The sequence below is a fragment of the Mytilus californianus genome, unplaced genomic scaffold (genome assembly GCF_021869535.1).
Source record: "Mytilus californianus isolate M0D057914Y unplaced genomic scaffold, xbMytCali1.0.p SCAF_5, whole genome shotgun sequence".
Taxonomy (NCBI): domain Eukaryota; kingdom Metazoa; phylum Mollusca; class Bivalvia; order Mytilida; family Mytilidae; genus Mytilus; species Mytilus californianus.
Window position 1 is genome coordinate 93900877 of NW_026262701.1, and position 20411 is coordinate 93921287.

General features: G+C 33.7%; 1 long non-coding RNA gene across 3 annotated transcripts in view; it reads left to right on the forward strand.

Annotated features, from left to right (window-relative positions):
* Positions 1–7324: 7324 nt before the first annotated feature.
* The window catches only part of LOC127700246 (uncharacterized), a 19277-nt gene continuing 6190 nt past the window's right edge, over positions 7325–20411 (forward strand). Inside the window, exon 1 of one of the 3 annotated variants that reach the window (XR_007981508.1) lies at positions 7325–7543. This is a non-coding gene — a long non-coding RNA (uncharacterized LOC127700246). Of the gene's footprint in view, positions 7544–13820; positions 13892–20411 lie in introns of those variants that run through there. The other 2 variants (XR_007981507.1, XR_007981509.1) reach the window with 2 other exon arrangements.

The following is a 20411-nucleotide window of genomic DNA, read 5'->3' on the forward strand; positions in this document are numbered from 1 at the left end:
GTGACCTCGACCTCATTTCATAGATAAATGATGAATGTAAAAGTTACGTGATTAGGTCCGTATCTTAGAAAATGTAAACAGTTAGTCAACTAAATGTTTTGTATGGAATGATGGTAAGGTTTACATGCCAGTCTGACAGGTTTCAATTGACCTTGACTTTATTTATTTATCATAGTTCATTGGTCAATATTATTGTTTTGTGTTTTTATGAAAAGTAAGGAGATGTGGTATGATTGCCAATGAGACAACTATCCACCAAAGTTCAAATGAAGTGGATGTCAGTAATTATAGGAAACCGTACGGCCTTCATCAATGAGAAAACCCATACCGTATAGACGGCTATAAAAAGGCCCCGACATGAAAAATATGAAAAAAATGAAAACAACACGTTTAATATTTTCATGCGTCCGAAGCGCTTTTCTGGATCTACCTGCTCACAATTCAATTAAGAAAACTAACGGCCTAATTTTATAACAAAACAATTTACGAAGAACAACTATGACAGACGTGAACCAACAACAACCACTGAACTACATGCTCCTGACTTGGGACAGGCACATTGTCTGTTTTTCAAATACTATAAGCAATTATAGGGTAACTATATTTGGTGTATTAAATGATAGTAAGGTGTACATAGATATAAGAAGATGTGGTATGAGTGCCAATGAGACAACTCTCCATCCAGTCAAAATTTATAAAAGTAAACCATTATAGGTCATAGTACGGTCTTCAATACGAAGCCTTGGCTCACACTGAACAGCAATCTATAAAGGGCCCCAAAAATTACTAGTGTAAAACCATTCAAACGGGAAAACCAACGGTGTAATCTATATAAAAAACGAGAAACGAGAAACACTTATGAACCACATCAACAAACGACAACTAATGAACATCAGATTCCTGACTTAGGACAGGTGCAAACAATTGCAGCGGGTTTAAACGTTTTAATGGTACCAAACCTTCACCCTTATCTGAAACAATAGTGTAACATCACAACATAGAAAGACACACTATAAAATATCAATTGAAATGGCTTAACTCAATCAAGATGTCTGTATTTTTCATGGTATATTGGTAAATGGTTAGTTTCGGTAGTTTTTGTCCTGTTCTCAGATAGCATAAGTAATATATGTGGTGTATGGAATGGTTGTAGGGTGTACATGTCTTTTTGGCAGGGTTTATCTGACCTTGGCATCATTTTTATAGTGAACCGCCTTGGTGGTCTCGTGGTAGCGTGTTCGCCTCGAGTGCGTGATGTCGTTGGTTCGGTACCTGACAAAGTCAAACCAACGACTTGAAAATTGGTATTTGCTGCTTCTCTGCTAAGCACACGGTATTAAGGGGTAAGAGCAAAGACTGGTTGGCTCGGAATCAGAATAATGTGTCCGGGAAGGGTGACATGTCTTTCTGCGGACTGTTACCTTTTGAACTAGCACGTTAAGACATCCGTCTCATCCTGTCGTTCTAGTACAAAGCAGGGTCTATATTCATATCATATTGTCATGTTCTCGTCCTGAATATGCATTTAATTTGCTCCTGAACGTTAAACAGCCATCCGTACATCCATTCATCATTTTCGTGGTTCATTGGCCGAAGTTAAGTTTTCATCGTTTATTCTATTTCTTCGATACTTCATGTATCATCTGACCTTAACCTCATTTCATGGTTCATTTGTCAAAATTAAGTTTTCCTGGTTAAGTATGTTTATTAGTTTCTAATACTATAAGCACTAGGTCAACTATATCAGGTTCACGGAATGATTGTAAGGTGTACATGACTGTCTGTCAGGGTTTATCTGACCTCGACCTCATTATCATGGATCATTGATAATGTTAAATTAATGTGATACTTGTAATAAAACCTTTATTTAAAAGACTTTTAACATAAAAAAATCAATCATGGTCAATGAAGCAGGCGAGACATTTCAGTGTGTGCATTTTAACCATATATATTCTTTTTTGCCAAGGCAATAAATTTTAAATGCAACTAAGGGTCATACCCAGCCCCTCATATGATAAATTAAGTATCTTAAAATGGGTTCAGATCCCCACTCCTAAACCATATATAATTTTAATTGCCTTGATAAGGCCTTTGTAGTTTAACACATTATTTGCCTTTTGTGGACATTTCATGCTCCTGCATATCATTAGTTGTTGAATAACATGAAAACTGTTCATACCCCACACCTTTTCACAGAATAATCTTTACTTATAAACCATATATGTTTTCAATCGTCGTAACAAGTCCTTTCAGTATAATATTTAGTTTTTCACTGAGGGTCATGCCCTTCTCCTTATATCATTTCTCGTTATTAATAAATATTTATAACATTTCGGAAACCTACTCCTTAACGATATATATTATATGAGGGTCTGGCTGGGGGTCCTTAGTTTTGGTATTATCTGAAAAAAAAGCTTATTCTGTAATTTTTTATGAAAATGATTTTACTATTAAATCTTTCTGTAATTAGATGATTTCTTCTTCTTTACATCGTCCATTTCTGTGATCAGTATCGTATTATCTAATTCTTTTATTTTTCACAGTTATTCTTTATACTTTTGGCCATTCTTATCTCTTCTGTAAACCCCATCCAGGCTTTCATATATATCATATACTTCCATGACAACACATTTTAAGTACAGTAATGATTTAGTCTGCGGTGGGGGTTGAGGGACGTCATGCCCAAACCTCTCATTTCAGAAATTGTTAAATATATTGAAAACAGTTAAGATTCCCATCCATTAACCATATATATTCTTATTTGCCATGACAATACATTTTCAGAAATATAATGTGTTTGTTGGACCAATAGATCTGAATTTTAATCAGGTTCGACCTTTTCTTTACTCGAATGACTTCTAAAAATCAAAGAGAGACATTCATTTTAGTCCACATAAACAGTTCTACCTAGTTGTGTTTTCGTCCTGGTATGCATGACATATTTGCCATTAGATTTAAGCAATATCTGATAATCAATTAATCGGGTTTGTTTTCCTGATTTTGTATTCGCGTTATGTATTATTTTTCAGATAAACAGTGAAAAATAAGTGAAGAGCAGTTTTTGTAAATGGCCAACTTGCTAACAAAGGGTGATATTTACTGCGGACCATGCGAATCTCAGCATTTAACAAACGTAGCAGAGCTTTGGTGTCCAAATTGTAATGAAGGCTTATGCTCAAAATGTTTGGAGTATCACAAGGTTTCAAAATCTTCCCGTATGCACAAAACTATAACAATAGAAAATTATACGGCTCTTCCAGAATTTGTTCGCAACATAGATCATGTCTGTACGATTCACGACAGTGTCCTTGAACTATATTGCAGTGTCCACGAGAAGGTCTGTTGTATAGATTGCGTAAGTACTGAGCATTCCGAATGTCCCGGTATCACGTCATTGGTTAAAGTAGTTCAAGGGGTACAGGAATCGGAATTTTACCATAGCGTTGTTAAACATATCGAAGAGATTACAGAGTTTGGCACTAAACTTCAAAACAATCGTTATGAAAATTTAGCCAGGCTACAACAAGAGAAAGACCTACTGTTTGAAAAAGTCAAATTCAAACGTTCAGAACTAACATCTCTGTTTGATAGATTAGAAGAACATCTCCTACAGCAGATAGACTCAACCATAGCTCAACAATCTGAACAAATAAATGAAGTTGTTTCTCGTTTGCAGAAAAAAAGAAGTGCACTGAAGGAATATGAAAGCCAAATTTCAACTATCAAAGAAAATGCCACTGATATTCAAGTGTTTTGGGGACTGAAGAAGATAGAAAATAATGTCGCCAATGAGGAAAAAAACTTGTTATGTATAACGGAAGAATCTGTTATGAAGGAGACCAGTGTTAAAATGAAGTTTACTAATAAATTCGAACGACTTATAAAAGATATGAAACGGATGGGAAATATAGAACTTAACAGGACATATACAGACATGCATTTTTCCAGAACGAAATCCCAAATCGCAAAAAAACTATTAGATATTCAAACAGGAATAGAAAATATCAAACTAACTTTTGTAAATAAATTTCAACTTCCGTTTGATGTGCACGTGGATATCAATATTTGTTGTTGTGCAATACTGCCAGACGAACGAGTTGTCATGGCAAACAACAACTCAAGCGATGACGTAGGAGGTATGCATATTTTCAGTGAAAATGGAGAGTATCAGTTCCGGGTTGTATGTTCGTCTACTCCATTTGGTCTTGCAGTCATAAACAAGTCCGATATTGCTGTATCGTTTTATAAGGAAAGATCGATTAAAATATACGATTTGGAAAATTTCAATGTAAAGCACGTGCTGTTAGAAGGACCCTACTTCTTTGGATTATCAGTCGAATCAGATTGTTTGGTTTCTGCAGTAAGAGATGTAGGTATTTACTTCATTAGATGTAGTTCTGGAAAGATTTTGAAAACTATCCCATGCGATATAAAAAATTTAACCTATGTGCATTTATTGGGAGAAAACACGTTTGTTTCCGATTATACAAAGGACATTCTTTATTGTGGAAATAGGGATGGAGAAACAGTATGGAAATATTCGTCCCATGCCATGAAAGGACCGAGAAGCATATGTACAGATACTGTTGGAAACATATTCGTTGCCGCCTTCGATTCGCAAAGCATAATTGCCATCTCCCCTGATGGAAAAGATTTCAAAAAAGTACTGGGATTCGAAGACGGCCTGAAAAATCCAAAAGCTGTATACTTTAGTGCGATGACATCTTCATTAGTAGTTGTTTCACAATGGGGTTCTGCATTTAAATATCATCTTTCCTATTTTTAGAATATATATAAGATTTTGAACTGCTATTAGAAAATAATGGTTATTTTGTGTGCGCCTCACCAGTGTTGGATAGTGACGAATGGGCCAAAGAAATCTCATAATGAATACTGTTCATTAAAATAGTACTAAAAACAGTTGAAAGTATATAACTCCAAAACATTTTGCAATTGAACGTTGATGACCTGTTTTGTTTCAAATATGATAATATTTTTTTTATCATTTAAACAAATAGTCACTTCATTTTGGACGACTTTTGTGTAAGCTTCCTATAACACAACAGTGTTATTATCAATACCAGCTTTTTTTTTAAATTCAATATGCCGAAAGCAAAGAAAAAAAAAACATTATCAAACAAATGATAAAGTGTAAGAAAGATCAATCGAACACTCGTGTCATCTTTATCCCTCTGAAAACACACGTTATAAACGGGCGCAGGACGTTTGTGCTTTTTTACCTGTAAAACGAAAGGACATTTGCGTTCCAAGCACTATGGACATTAGCGCTTTAAACTTTGATACACCTGATCAAAATTGACCATCGCCACGATATAGCCTTTTTGTGCTGATGCGGCGGAACGCAATCAACAATCAATCTAAATTGACCAACATTTGCGCTTTTTACCTATTAGAGTTTACCTGTAATCTTAACCAAATTTATTAAAGACAAAGAAAGATGTTTACTATGGAAAGCCGCAGTGAACCCCCCGAATTATTTTAATTTTTCCCATAAGAAATGCATAAAAATAATTATTCGGCGGCCTTCAAATTCCCGCCCGAAGATTTTTATCAATCCCGCCCGCAGATTATTATCATTCCCGCCCGCAAATTATTATTATTCCCGCCTGCAGATTCATATTTCTCGATTCTTATTGCGGCGGCCGCAGATTTTTTTTTTCACAAGGCCGGCAGATTATAATGACATAAACCCCGCCTTTTTACACAAGGCCTGAACATCGGATGACCGCAAGTTCTTGTAGATGGTCCGACAAGCACTTGTCTCAGAAAAGAAATCACATTTCTATACCTGAAAGTGAGGTTAATGTACAGATATAATTTTTTTCTGGGACAAGTGATGATAAACTAATGACAAGGAATTCATCCTCACCGTAATGACTATTATATTGTAGTGATACAAATCAGTATACTCTGGTTTACTGTTATATATTCTATTAATACTTGTATATTACAGTTACATGTATATATAATTTTCATGCATTTGTATATCATTCTATTCCACTATATTAATAATAGTGCGTTGCAAGTGCATGGTGGACACGTCACTCTTCTGTAATAATTCGATTTTTCTAATAGAATAGATTTGAGTAGGCATTCGTATTTTCCCGCAAAAAATGTTAAATCATCCATGCAGAGTTATCGTTCCTTGAGATTGCAAACGTTCTTGAGATATTCTTCCGAATGCGTGTGCATAGATATTAATGATTTTTTACTTATATGTTTATACATATAACAAAACATTTTAATATTATTAATTTATCTTCTTTAAAAAGTATTTGATAGTATTCATTGAAGAAATGAATTTATAACAAGCGATAAGGAATGTTAGTTTGCACTTGATGATGTCTACGTATTCATCATGTTTATAGATTGGTTGAAAACCCAAAACGAATATTACGTAATGGAAATCTAGGGGATAGCAATACACCGGAATGCCCTCACGGTCATCCGCTGTAAAAATGAAAATCAATTACGTGTTAAAAATCTTCTTTCGTTGTAACAAATGTAAACACTCGACTGAGATTTTCTCACAATTCATCTCATTTACAAAAGAAAAAAAATTGCTACTCCACATAAGAAACGATTTTCTCGATTCGCCCTTTCAATAGACTGAGTTTCCATTCAACACAAATATTTTTATTGTTGTGCTTCAATTTTATGTAAAAAAGCTGGGAGCAATACATGCTCCTCGGAACTTCCAGGGAGCGATACAGGCTACTCAGAACTTCCATGTTTTTTATTAATTCCAAAAACCTTTTGGTAAAATTTGGACAATTCCTTGATTTTAATAAGGAAGAAAACATAACACTTCAACATTTGGTACATAGGCGGATCCAGGGCCCGGGCCCCCCTTTCGTTGGAAAAATTTGGTGATTATATAGGGAATCACTGAAACATGACTGTAGCGGGCCCCTCTTATGGCAGTCAGTAGACCCCCTTATAAAAAGTTCTGGATCCGCCACTGTGGTACTTATCTCTTTCGAATGCATTAAATCTTAGCTGTTTTTCGTTTTGTTGTATATGCATCTACATATTATTATAGTCTCTTGTCTTTTAAATCCTCATGTTTCATTAACGAATTATTTTGTATACATTGTAAAAGATATTTTCTTAAGCTTTTATATCTGAATATCTTTCCCTTATACAGTTGCCCCTGTTTTTCAGATCTTTAGTTTGAATTAGCGTTTATGTGACCATGATACTATTTATGAAAATGAGTGCAAATCGATTGATTTTGAAATGGTGATTGGTCGGATGTAAAACAATAACCTAATGCATGGGAAAAGTGAGGAAGTGATAGCGAATTTCTTCCTCCTATTGAAAATTAAAAGCATTTTTGACATTTACTCTTCAATTTATAACAAATTTTAATTATTATAAAGTTCACTAAAAAAAGCGGACAAAACAAAGTTGTAGCTAGTAGTAGTAGTTTGAGGTTTTTAATGCCCTACACATCGACTTAAAGTTGTCTCAATTCTTCACGGTAAGTAGATGTCTATTAAAGTTGTCTCATTTCTTCACGGTAAGTAGATGTTTATTTAACTAATACACAACTAATACCGTATATACATGTGGGTTGAAAAGTATCAATATAAATATAAGAAGATGTGGTATGATTGCCAATGAGACAACTCTCCTCAAGAGACCAAATGACACAGAAATTAACAACTATAGATCACCGTACGGCCTTCAACAATGAGCAAAGCCCATACCGCATAGTCAGCTATAAAAGGCCCCGAAATCACAAAGGTAAAACAATTCAAACGAGAAAACTAACGGCCTGATTTATGTACAAAATAATGAACGAAAAACAAACATGATATACAGCAACAAACGACAACCAGTGAATTACAGGCTCCTGACTTGGGACAGGCACATACAGAATGTAGCGGGGTTAAACATGTTAGCGGGCGCCCAACCCTTCCCCTTACCTGGGACAGTGGTGTAACAGCACATCATATGAACAAACTATTCAATGTATTGATGACTATGAAGAAAACATAAACATCAGGTGTTTTCGAAAGTTAACATCTCTGTTTAAGTTAAAAAGTCTTATTTCTAAAAAAAAGTATAACGTTTATGCAAATACCTGCGAGCACATCCGCAACAGAATCAGAAGAATTATTGTATTTTTGTTAATAACTTGCTCAGTTGATCGGTCTTTGAGACGCCTATCTTAACTAACCTTTCATATTTTAAGTTTATTGAGTTTGAAATTATAGTAGATTAAGAAAAAATGTAACCAGCAAAAATAATCAGCAAGACAAGATCTACAAATTAAATCAAATCAAATCAAATCAAATATTTATTATTCCATTCATGGTCCCACAGGGGGCATTTACAATTAACAATTATGATAGTATAAGCAACAAACATGAGACATTGTACAGTATATAACGTGACAGATATTATAATAGACAATGAAAATAGCATTAATAACAAAAATACATTAAAAGTACTCTTGAGTAATTTTTTTCCCCTTCCTTCCTTATGTCCAGCAGTGTAAAAATAAAAAAAAAAGGTATTAATAATAAAGTTTGAACAAACTTAAATTATTATCTATAAAGATGGAAATTTGTTCATCTGCAGGAGACACCAAGGGACGGTGCTCTAGGATATACTGTTGATTGCGATAGGCAATAACAGCAATCCTCCCCGTGTCAGAAGCAGATGAACAAAATAAATAGAGAAACTGAATCCGGTCAATTAACAAATAATTATTATTATTTTATTTTTTTTAAATAACAACAATTGCTAATTATGCGAAACATGTCATATAAATCTGCTATTTGCAGTGTTTAACCAGGAATATACACAACTCTTTTAATGCAGTTAAGTTCTCACAAGACAACAGCCATAGCAATTTCTGTTGGGAATTAAAGTTAATGAAATTGTGACATGATTCCGAAATAATGTCATATAAATGGTGTCTGTCTTCGTTATATTTTGTGCAATAAAAGAGAAAATGAACTTCATCTTCAACATGACCAGAGTTACAATGCTGACTTAGTCTAAGGTGTGGAGGAGTACCCTGGCAAATAGGTCAACTTTTAGCCGAAATTATCACTCGACTCCTAGTATGAGTTTTGGTCAAAGACTATAGAATATACAGAGAAACTGTATACAGCAGGAAGATCAACAAAGAAAGATTTTACAAATTCCCACGAAATTTGAATACATGATTAGGATGGAATGTTTTTGGTTTGTCGTTCCAGAGTTAAACAAATTGTGACTTGGATGGAGAGTTGTCTCATTGGCACTCATACCACATCTTCTTATATCCAATTAAAGGACTTTTCCATATTTCGCACACTACCTTAAGTTTGCTTAGATCAATTTACTTAAAACGTTATGCCGTTATTGGGATTGACGAAAGAAAGCTTATTTAATTTTTTATTTGCGTACCCTTATGTATGTTTCGATAGACTTACTTGAACCTTTACACACATGTTTGAATTTTGCAGATTTTGCAAATTTTCCGATTTTTTGTTTTCATTCCAGAGTTGTAGGACTCTTTAATCTTCAAGTTTAAGGTATTTATCCATATGTCACGCACTAGCTCTGGTCTTGGGAGAAATTTATGTTGTTAATGGCTCCCTTTCGATTTAAAAATAATCAGGTCTGAAGTTCCCGAGTAATGGGATTTTGTAGTCATAGTTTTGGCAATCTCTATATGCCTTTAGATATTCTCATGTTACCTTTTCTACGGGGCCATTTTACTGGCTTTTGATTAAAAACCTAATTATTCAATTGTATTCTTGCAACAACCTCTATATGGTAAAGAAGGGCGGATCATGCGATCCAGTCGCAAGTACGGTTTATTTTCATACATATATCTAGACAAAATAAGATACTTTATTTCACATCCACTTTAGGAGTGGCAGCTATATTGTATCAACTTTTCCGTCCGTTTGTCCTTCCACCCGTCCGTTCGTTACGCCTCACTTTTCGAAGGTACTACTGATCAATAACAATAAGAATTAAAAACCAAATGTTCAGAGAACAATTGAAGGTCTTTCCACAAAAAAATATGTATTTTAATATGAAAATAGTAAAAATTTGGTTTAAAATGTCATTTCCAGCGTCAAATGATAGCTTATTGTACGCTGATTCCAAAAATATATGGTTTCTATACAATATTTTTTTAAAAAGGGAGATAATTTGTTACTTCCGGTTTGAAAAATGTCATTTCCGGTATTATTTAAACGTTTAATTGACACTGATACCAAAAATATCTGGTTCTATAAACTTTTACATTAATTAAGTACAAAAAAAGCTACTTCCAGTTTACACAAGGTCACTTCCGGTTGGCTTTTCTATTTTTAAATGGCTTGAAACCTAATGCAAAAAGTCCCATGGATTTATCATGTATACATATGAGGTAAAAGCAAAGGTCAAAATCTAGAATGTCAATTTAACCTATGACCTTGAGCTCAATTTCAAGGTCATCAACCAAGGACCTAAAATCAAAAGACCCTAGGACTTAATTATATTTAGTTCATGAGTTATATCACCATATGCATATTTTTAAATAAAAGAGGGGAGAAAACTCTAATTTGATGTAAGCGTACCCTTTATACCGATATGTATGTGTTACGACATGTCGCAACTGACAATTAAGTAAAAATATGTTGTCGATATCTTATATCGTGTTTGAAAAGGGGTGAAAATAAGCCAAAATCCAAATTTAAAAATGACCTTGACCTTTGACCTTGACCCTATTTTCTTTTTTTGGACCAAGGACCTCAAATCAAAAGACCCTAGGTCCCTATCACTTATGGTCTATCAATTACAATTACATTTTACTTATTCTAAATACAGAAGGGGAAATAACTCTCATATGGAGTTTCTGGACCGCTTCGGTCAAAATTATTCTTAAGATCCTGAGGATATAACGAACAAATTGGAGACATAAATTTGTCATAATCCTTTACGGTTGCGAAGGAGATGTGTACACAAGAAAAACAGTGTTTGGGAAGATAACTCTTACAATAAAAAGTATTCGGCTAAACAGGGTCAGTTTCAAAATCGCAATAACTGTTCGATATCATACACAAAAAATCTAAGCGACATCTTGCGAAACAAAAAAGCACCGTCAGAAAAAAGTGGCGGAAGAAGAAAAAAATAATAATCAGAAGAAAACCAATAGGTCTTTCCACAGAAAAGTGGAAAGACCTAATAAGAAGAATAAGAATGTTTATTAGTTTAAAATCCAAACAATAGGATTGTTACTAAAGAAAAACATATAAATAACAAAACGATAGACAGAAAACAATACAAACATGTAGCAATGAAAAAAATGTTAATATTTATTACAATACTTTTTTTGACAACATGCCTCCTCTATAAAGTTATCATTTCAAATATATTGATTATATATATTATAATATTAGTCATGAATCATACACAGTTCATTTTTATATATGACTTCATATTTGGTCAACAGCTTGACAGCGATAGGTTGATGTAATGTTTGGGCACCTTTTGGACCTGTCTGACACATGCATCCTGTTTGCCGACACTTTTCAATTTTTCGATATGTTGAATGGCCTTAAAAAAATTTCGTCACACTTTTCTAAAGTACTATACTTAACAGAATTACTTCAAATTTAGTTGCCAGCTTGAGAGCGAAACATTGTAACGTGTGGGCGCTTTTCGGATCTGTCAGACACAAATTTCCTTTTTGTCAGTACTTTGAATTACAATTGACAAGGGCGAATCCAGGATTTTTGAAAGGGGGTGTAATTCCAGAAAATGGAATTAAAAAATGTTTTGGACGAGTTTATGCAAAAAAAAAAACCAAATTAAACCTTGATCTGGCACTGGTATGGAGTCATCATAGAATTACAACACGTGACGTCTTGATTTGGAGTATGCTTAGAATTACAACACGTGACTTCTTGATTTGGAGTATGCTTAGAATCAAAACAAGTGAATTCTTGATTTGGAGTATTCTTAGAATTACAACACGTCAATTCTTTCAACTACTAAGATAATTCACAAAAATATTTTTACTTTGTGGAAAGTAGATAAAGTCATTTAAAAGTGTGTAGTCTCGTAGAAAATGGAAAAGCTCAGGTAGTACATAATCAAACCATATTTACTTTGTGATATTTGGTTTGTGAATCTTTAAATATTCAACAGCCATTAAAAGCTAAGAAAGCACACCATGTATCAATATGATCACACATAGACAGGCTTATAGGGGCAGATTCATCATTTATTGTCTATTTTATCTCCCAACTCCACTCAAGAAGAATAGTGCCCACTATTTGGCATGCATGCGATTCGTGGATTTTGTTTTTCTATGAATGAATAAACTCTAAGGTGGCGCGGGCAAGCGTGGGTGTGAACAACATTCTATAGAAATTGTATGAATAAAGCAGAGTACTACATGTAAGACACCAAAGTTATTTGAGGCGTGATGGATGGTTATTGAGTAAAGTGTGTGCATTGTACCTTATTTGTTTTCTACGTAATTTCAGTTTAAACTTATTCATCAGTTTAATAAAACAGTATGATGTAAACGACCATCATTAATGTTTATAAAAGACCTTTCGATAGATAATCCCAGAGGGTCATTCTATGCATCCAGAGACAACAACCCATCCATAAGATAACATTTAGCAAGCTCGTTTTGTTTCTAAATGTATTATGTCACATTGCATATTGTTTGTTTGTTTGTATTGTTTGTGCTTACAGTCCATCTATAAATAAAACTTTTCAAAACAATCTCAAATGTACACTTTGAAATACTTATAGTCCTTGTTATAATTATTAGAACATTTCCTCTCTTAAACGTCCATTTAATCACAAGTTTCCGCAATGAAAAAGTAGTTTTTTTTCTTCAGGAACCTCGCTAAAATATAATCTTTATTTCATGGTCTCCACATTCGCTTTGGTGCCCGTTCCCTTCGTCTGGAGTTTGGAGTCTTATTAGTGGAACCCTGAGACAACATTATGAGTGCAGAGCCCAGAGCCCAACGATAAAATAAGGATGTAATGTGTGTACAAAAAATGAAACAAGATTTGTTTTAAAATTAGAATATATTTTTATACAACCGACTTTTTACTGACAAAATTATATCTTTATTTGTCGATTGGTCATTTTGTGTTAATTATTTTATGCGTAACGCATTTATGATCATTTATCAAAAGATTGTAAGATGTGACTGGACAAAGGAGACACATTAGAACCGTATTGAAAAGAATCCGATTTAGTTAATTATCAGTAATTATTAATATCACGGAATACAAAAGGGCCACTTTTTGTTAGCTGGATTTTCCGATGGAAATCCGGTTATTGATTTGGAGTTGTATGAGCGGCGGGTTGGCGGTACGGCGGCTCCAGTTGCTGCCATGCAATAACTTATATACCATTCGACCAATGCTTTTCACGTTACTGATAACAAAAGTGAAGTCAAGTTCGATAATGACGATTTTCCCTTTTGCAAATCTTGATTTATTGGAAAATGACAATGTATTCTGTTTCCGTGCAATAACTTGAGAACTCCCCAAAAAATTCTTTTCAAATTTGAATATGTTGTTTACATTGGTGGTCCTCACAAAAGGAGGTTAAGTTCGACATTGACGATTTTCACTTTTGCAGTTCAGGAATTATAACCCTTCATTGCTTTAAAAAATGATACTAATAAATGTAAAACAAATCAGGTTTGTTGTCATTTTGAAAGCCCCTTGTTCAGTTATTATATTTATTTCACAAAGCAATCTAGGTGAGCGATGTAGGCTCCTTGCGTAAAAAAAAAATTTTTTTTAACACATTTCTTTTTACATTTGTAGTTGTTATACCATTTCCTAATGTAACCAGGTTACTTTTAAGCGGATTTGGAAAGAGCATAGAATGCATAAGGTTTTTTTTATGATTTATTTATTTATTCGTGTATTTACAGGTATTAACATATGTTTATCTTGTAGCATAATAATCAAGCAAGTGAAATAAATAAGCATAATAAGCATACTATGGTACAACAGTATGAAATCTATGGATTAAGTATGATAATAACATTTTCATTTACAAAATAACTGTAGTAATAATAGTGCAAGAACATATATGTACATATGGTATAACAGTAGACATATATATACTAGTTCAGTCTAGGTGACCGAGTGGTCTAGAGTGCTGGACGCAGTGCAGGCGGTGTTGTCTCGATATCCCAATAGCATGAGTTCGAATCCCGGCGAGGGAAGAACAAAAATTTGCTTCCGCAAATTTGCAGATTTAACATTGTTGTGCAGATATTCAGCGTAATTATAACATATACATTTAAATATACATATACATATGAAATATACACACATATGTATATGGATTTACACCAATTACATTTTAATCGGTGACCTTAGCCCAGGGGTTCCAGTACAAGTTGTATTCTTCCAAACTCAATTTTTTGGAAAAAATATGTTTTTCTAAAACCAACTTTTCTATGTAATTTTGAAGTCCTTTTATATGAGGTTTTACATCTTGCATCTTAGATCTGTAAATGAAGTACTTTTTCAGTAAAATAACTTAATTTTCATAGAGACCAACAAATGACATTATCCAAATTTATACAGATATAGTGAAATTTCGATATGTACTATATCAAAAATCCAAGAATTCAGATTGTGCCAAATGTTGGCTGAAATATGACAACCCCAAAGTAAATGTTCTATCGATTCTGGCCCTTCTCTACAAAATGTACATATATTACAGTTTTCAAGGTTCATTTTAAAATGTAGAGCGTTTGTACCCAAAATATAATGAACAATTCTATATTGAAACTAGCATAGCTTAGTGTTTTTTGGAACCTTGCTAACACACAAGATTTTTTTAAAAATTTTCTACAACCCCTAAAAGAATGCCTTCCCATTTTGTTCTGCTGCAAAACCTATAGGTATAGTACCTTGGTTTAAAACTTTATACATGTCCTTTGAACCCTTTTCTGACTTGAAGAAAATATTAATATTAAAAATAATAGCTTGGTGTATTTTCTCTCTTTCAGTGTTGATTTCAATGGCTTGCAACCACTTTTTTAGTGCAAGTATAAGCCCATAAAGCTGTAAGAACGTGGTTTTTGTCGGGCCTGCGACTTCTGTCGCAGAAAGCTCGACATAGGGATAGTGATCCGGCGGCGGCGTTAACTTACTTCTTAAAAGCTTTATATTTTAGAAGGTGGAAGACCTGGATGCTTCATACTTTGTATATAGATGTCTTATGTTATGAAGTTTCCGTCTGTCATATGTCCACGGTCCTTGACCTCATTTTCATGGTTTAGTGACTACTTGAACAAAATGTTCAGATTTTTTGTAATGTTAATTTCTCTCTTATTATGAGTAATAGGATAACTATATTTAGTATATGCGTACCTTGCAAGGTCCCCATGCCTGTCAGACAGTTTTCATCTGAAATCGACCTCAATTCATCGATTAGTGAACAAGGTTAAGTTTTCATGGTCAAGTCCATATATTAGATACTATAAGCAATAGGTCTACTACATTTGGTGTATGGAATGATTGTAAGGTGTACATGTCTAACTGGCAGGTGTCATCTGTCCTTGAACTCATTTTCATGGTTCACTGGTTGAATTTAAGTTTTTTGTGTTTTGGTCTTTTTTTCTAATACTATATGCAATAGGTCAACTACATTTGGTGTATGGAAATATTTTACGATGTACATGTAAGTCTGGCAGATTTTATTTGACCTTGACCTCATTTTCACGGTTCATTGCTCAGTTTTAAGTTTTTGTGTTTGGTCTGTTTTTCTTAAACTATAAGCAATAGGTCAACTATATTTGGTGTATGGAATGATTGTAAGGTGCATATGTCTGTTTTGCAGGTATCATCTGACCTTGACCTCATTTTCATGGTTCATTTGTCAATGTTAAGTTTTCATGGTAAAGTTTGTTTCTTATATACTATAAGCAGTAGGTCATCTATATTTGGTGTGTGGAATGATTGTAAGGTGTATATGTCTGTCTGGCAGGTATCATCTGACCTTGACCTCATTTTCATGGTTCATTGGTCAATGTTAAGTTTTCATAGTTAAGTTTGTTTCTTAGATACTAAAAGCAATAGGTCAACTATATTTGGTGTATGGAATGATTGTAAGGTGTATATGTCTGTCATGGTTCATTGGTCAATGTTAAGTTTTCATGGTTAATAGATATAAGAAGATGTGGTATGAGTGCCAATGAGACAACTCTCCATCCAAGTCACAATTTATAAAGTAAACCATTAAGAGTTGTCTCATTGGCACTCATACCACATCTTCTTATATCCATTAAGTTTGTTTCTTAGATACTCTAAACACTAGATCAACTATATTTAATGCATAGATTGATTGTAAGGTGTACATGTCTGTCTGGCATGGTTCATCTGATCTTGACCTCATTTTCCGATGATTGTTCATTGGTCAATGTTAAGTTTTCCTGATTAAGTTTGTTTCTTAGAAACTATAAGAAATAGGTCAACTATATTTGGTGTATGGAATGATTGTAAGGTGTACATGTAATTCCGGTTTAGTTTATCTGACCTTGACCTCATTTTCTTGGATAATGTTAAGTTTATGAGATACATATGTTAAAGCTTTATATTTAGGACTATCAACAGAAAATTAATGGTTAGTAAAGCAGGCGAGACATTTCAGTGTGTGCACTCTTGTGAAATTATACATTCTTTCAAAATTTTCATATGTCTATATATTTCCATGTTCATCTAACAGGTCATTTACAGTCCATACCCCATAGTGTGCCCAATTTTTATAGTAATTAATCAATTTTAATATGCACATTATTCCATATAGACGCCGAAATAACTTCCTCAAATTGACAAGGACGTCTGAGTGTTGACATATTTTTCCAGGCAATTAAAACTTCATTCCAAAATTTGTTTTTGATATTTTGATGGTTGCAATATAAGCCAACTCTGTAAAATCTGTATTTTGTGTTGAGGTAAATAATTGTATCCATTTAGATTTTGACTTAAATAATCTTCTAACCCAAGTAAGTTTTAACCCATGTATAAAATTTCTGAAATTAATCATTGTTTAGGTCCCCTCTGAATTATCTTGACATAGAAGATCCAGCTTTATCTTGTCAGGCTTATCATCCCAATTGAATGAATACATTTTATTATTAAGTTGACGAATCATATCATCATCTGGACCTGGGATGGACAGGAACAGATGATTAAATATTGATATAATTAGAGATTTTATAATTGTTATTTTACCAAATGGGGTAAGTGACTGTTTTGACCATTTTTGTAATATATTTTCTATTTCTTGTATTCGAGGAGCATAATTTAGGTTTAACATTATATCTGAATCAACACAAAAGTGATACCCATAGAATGCATAAGTTAATACTTTTAGATCAATGGATGGTTTTCTCATTGGCAAGCATGACTCATCTCTTTATGTTTAGCATGAGATTTTTTTTTAGTCATAGATTGGAATTTGCTACATGTATTATTTTCAATGTATAAACATCACGAGGCTTTATGTCTTATAAGAGATTTCCAATAAAATGACATTACCGGCCTATTGCATTGAAGGATGACGGAGGGGGGGAGTAAAGACTGCATGAATTTTTGGCTCGTTGAATACACATACTTTGTTGGAATAGATGCTATTTTAAAATTAGCACAAACTACTATTTTAATTCTTTGCATATTTGTTATTAAATTTGGGATGATTTCATTAAAACAACCTTTAAAGGGAATAATTAATTCAGTTACCGGTAATCAAATGCACCGATCATTACTTCGTCATTTCACTTGACCCGTATATTTATCTCTCAAACGATGAATTCTTAAAGCTACTTAATCAAAATTAAGTTTGAAAAAATAAAAATAACGGAAAACGAAACGAGATCATATTCTCATTTTTGATTTAAAAGTTATAAGATTAAAACAAGAGTTTCAAACACACCGGAATGTAAAAGGTGTACACTACTTTTTTTTTCATACTTCTATAATTTATTTCAAGATACTTTTGTCAAAGGTAAAAAATTCAGATCACTGATGCATCTTTCTGATAGTACTTTGTCACCTTTCCGTAGAATTTTATCAAATGGAATTTATGAGGACGCATCTTCAAGAAAAAATATGATTACACTTTACTGAATCAGTAAATTTGTTTATACCTTGTCTTTAATTATAATGATGCATGGATTCTATGAAGAGCCCGTACAAACGTATGCGTAATTTAACGTCATTGCTCTTAAATTGTTTTTCTAAAATGTTTTGCGTTTAACTTATACAAATATGTATGAAAAACGGACATGTAAGGAATATTTGATTGAAGTTTTGTTAAGTAGGATGTTCATTTTAGTTTTATGACCAACTTATGATAGCAAGGGGATATTATATTTACTGGTCTGTGCATCCGTCCATTCTTCCGTTCTGTTCAAAATATAAAACGTTTAAAATTATATACCAAATTAGAGTTTGACCCGGATTAAGTGGTGCACTGAACATGGGAATATGATCATGTGAAGGGGCACGGTGTCTTAAGGCCACACATTCTTGTTGCAAATGTATATGTATATGTATCTTTCATATTCATAAGGTCGCGCGCTCGCCTCGACAGTAACCCCTCAAAGGTGGTCGGGGGGATAGAAATATGGTCTTGTTCCGATCGACAGTTAAACCATTGCCAAAGTGGGGAGTCCGTTTGTTGTGCGGGGTGTACAAGTACGCAGTCCCGTTCGGTCAGAGTGGGGACGTTAAATCCAATGCCTCTTGTAGAGAGAATGCCACGCTCTCTACACGTTAATTATGCATGAAATATTTGCCACTGGACGTTAAGCAACCAACTATCTATCAATCGACAGTAGCGTAACTTGAATTTTATTTCTGGTCTTGGCAGTCCTCACCTTGGTTGAAAGACGTCAATGGCAATTGGGAGTGGACGGTTAATTTAAAAAATGAATCGTAAAATAGGTGTAGGTGATCATACTCTTGATAGGTCACACACTGGCAAACAGATCCTGTCTATGAAAATCCAGATTTGGGGAATTTTATTATGAAATAATATTTCTAGTGCGCATTTAAACAATATATTTCAATGAAACTGCTGGTTAAAGGTTTAATTCTCAGTATTCAGTTACAGACAGGTCCTGATCAAAACAAAAATGATTGACAGAATTATATGTATGCCCTCCTCTAAAATGCTTTTGGACAGATTTGGGGATATTAAGTTTGAGATCCACTATGTCTTTTAATTTATACGTTTAGCTTTTGTTAAAAAGTATGTATGGAGGATACTAACTGGGTGAACTATGAAGTCTTGCTTATATTAACCAACGTAGAAGAGTACTAGAAAGTGCCAAGTGTCAGTAGAAAACTTTGTACCCCAAAAGTAACAAGTTCGTTGTCAAAAAAAATCAAGCATCATATCAGCTTCACAGTTATGACCTCTTGTTTGAATCAGTTATTTGCGAGGTATACTTTGTCTGTTTCTTAAAAAAGATATTTGCATCTACCTTATTCATTTTATGAAAGAAAGTTTTTAAGACGTTAATAATGAGGAATGAGTGAGTAAAGAGTAAAGCAGTCAACGTTTTGAACCGTCGTCACTCAGTATACTTTATATTATGACGTACATTGTATATATAATTCTCTTTATCTATCTTTTTAATGGTCAAAATTTGGTGAGTCGGTTGCCTCATTGCGTCAATGAAAGCTACACCACTGCTCGAGTGCTGCCGGAAGTCTTGGGCTCGATCCTCGCCCGTTTCAAATCGAAGATTGGCTGCTTCTCTGCCAAGCACGCAATATTAAGAATTAGAGCAAAGATTGATCGGTCCGGGGTCAAAATCATGTGTTCGGGTAGGATGACATGTCTTCTTGTGGTATAATACGAAGTCTGGTTCATATTCATCTTCTCGTCCTAAATATGCATATGTAAAATACATATGCAACGAACACTTAATATATATATGGCCCTACATCCTATTAATACTTCTATTTTTTGTTCCACTTCTTACGTTGCCTATATCCCCCTTTTCAAAATCCTGGATCCGCATCTGGCAACGAAATCTTATATTATGTTGTTCAATGTTACTTACCTTACACATTTCCGTTAATGATTTATTTAGTAAAAGGAATTCGGTGACCCCCTTTTAATTGTTTATCAATAAAATGGATAAAATACTATAAGTTAATTTACTTCAAGGGATATAAAAAAAAAGTTGCCTGGAAATGTCTTTTGTGTTTGGACTCCGATAGCAATCCCGTTAAACAAATAAATACAGAACAATCCCTTATCGAACACACCTTAATTCTAAAAAACAACATATATAGGGATTTTTTTTAACGTCATGATAAATTATTTTATATGGACTAATATTCCAGTGTGTAAGTTTAAAAGTCTTGGAATACTTTGTTTA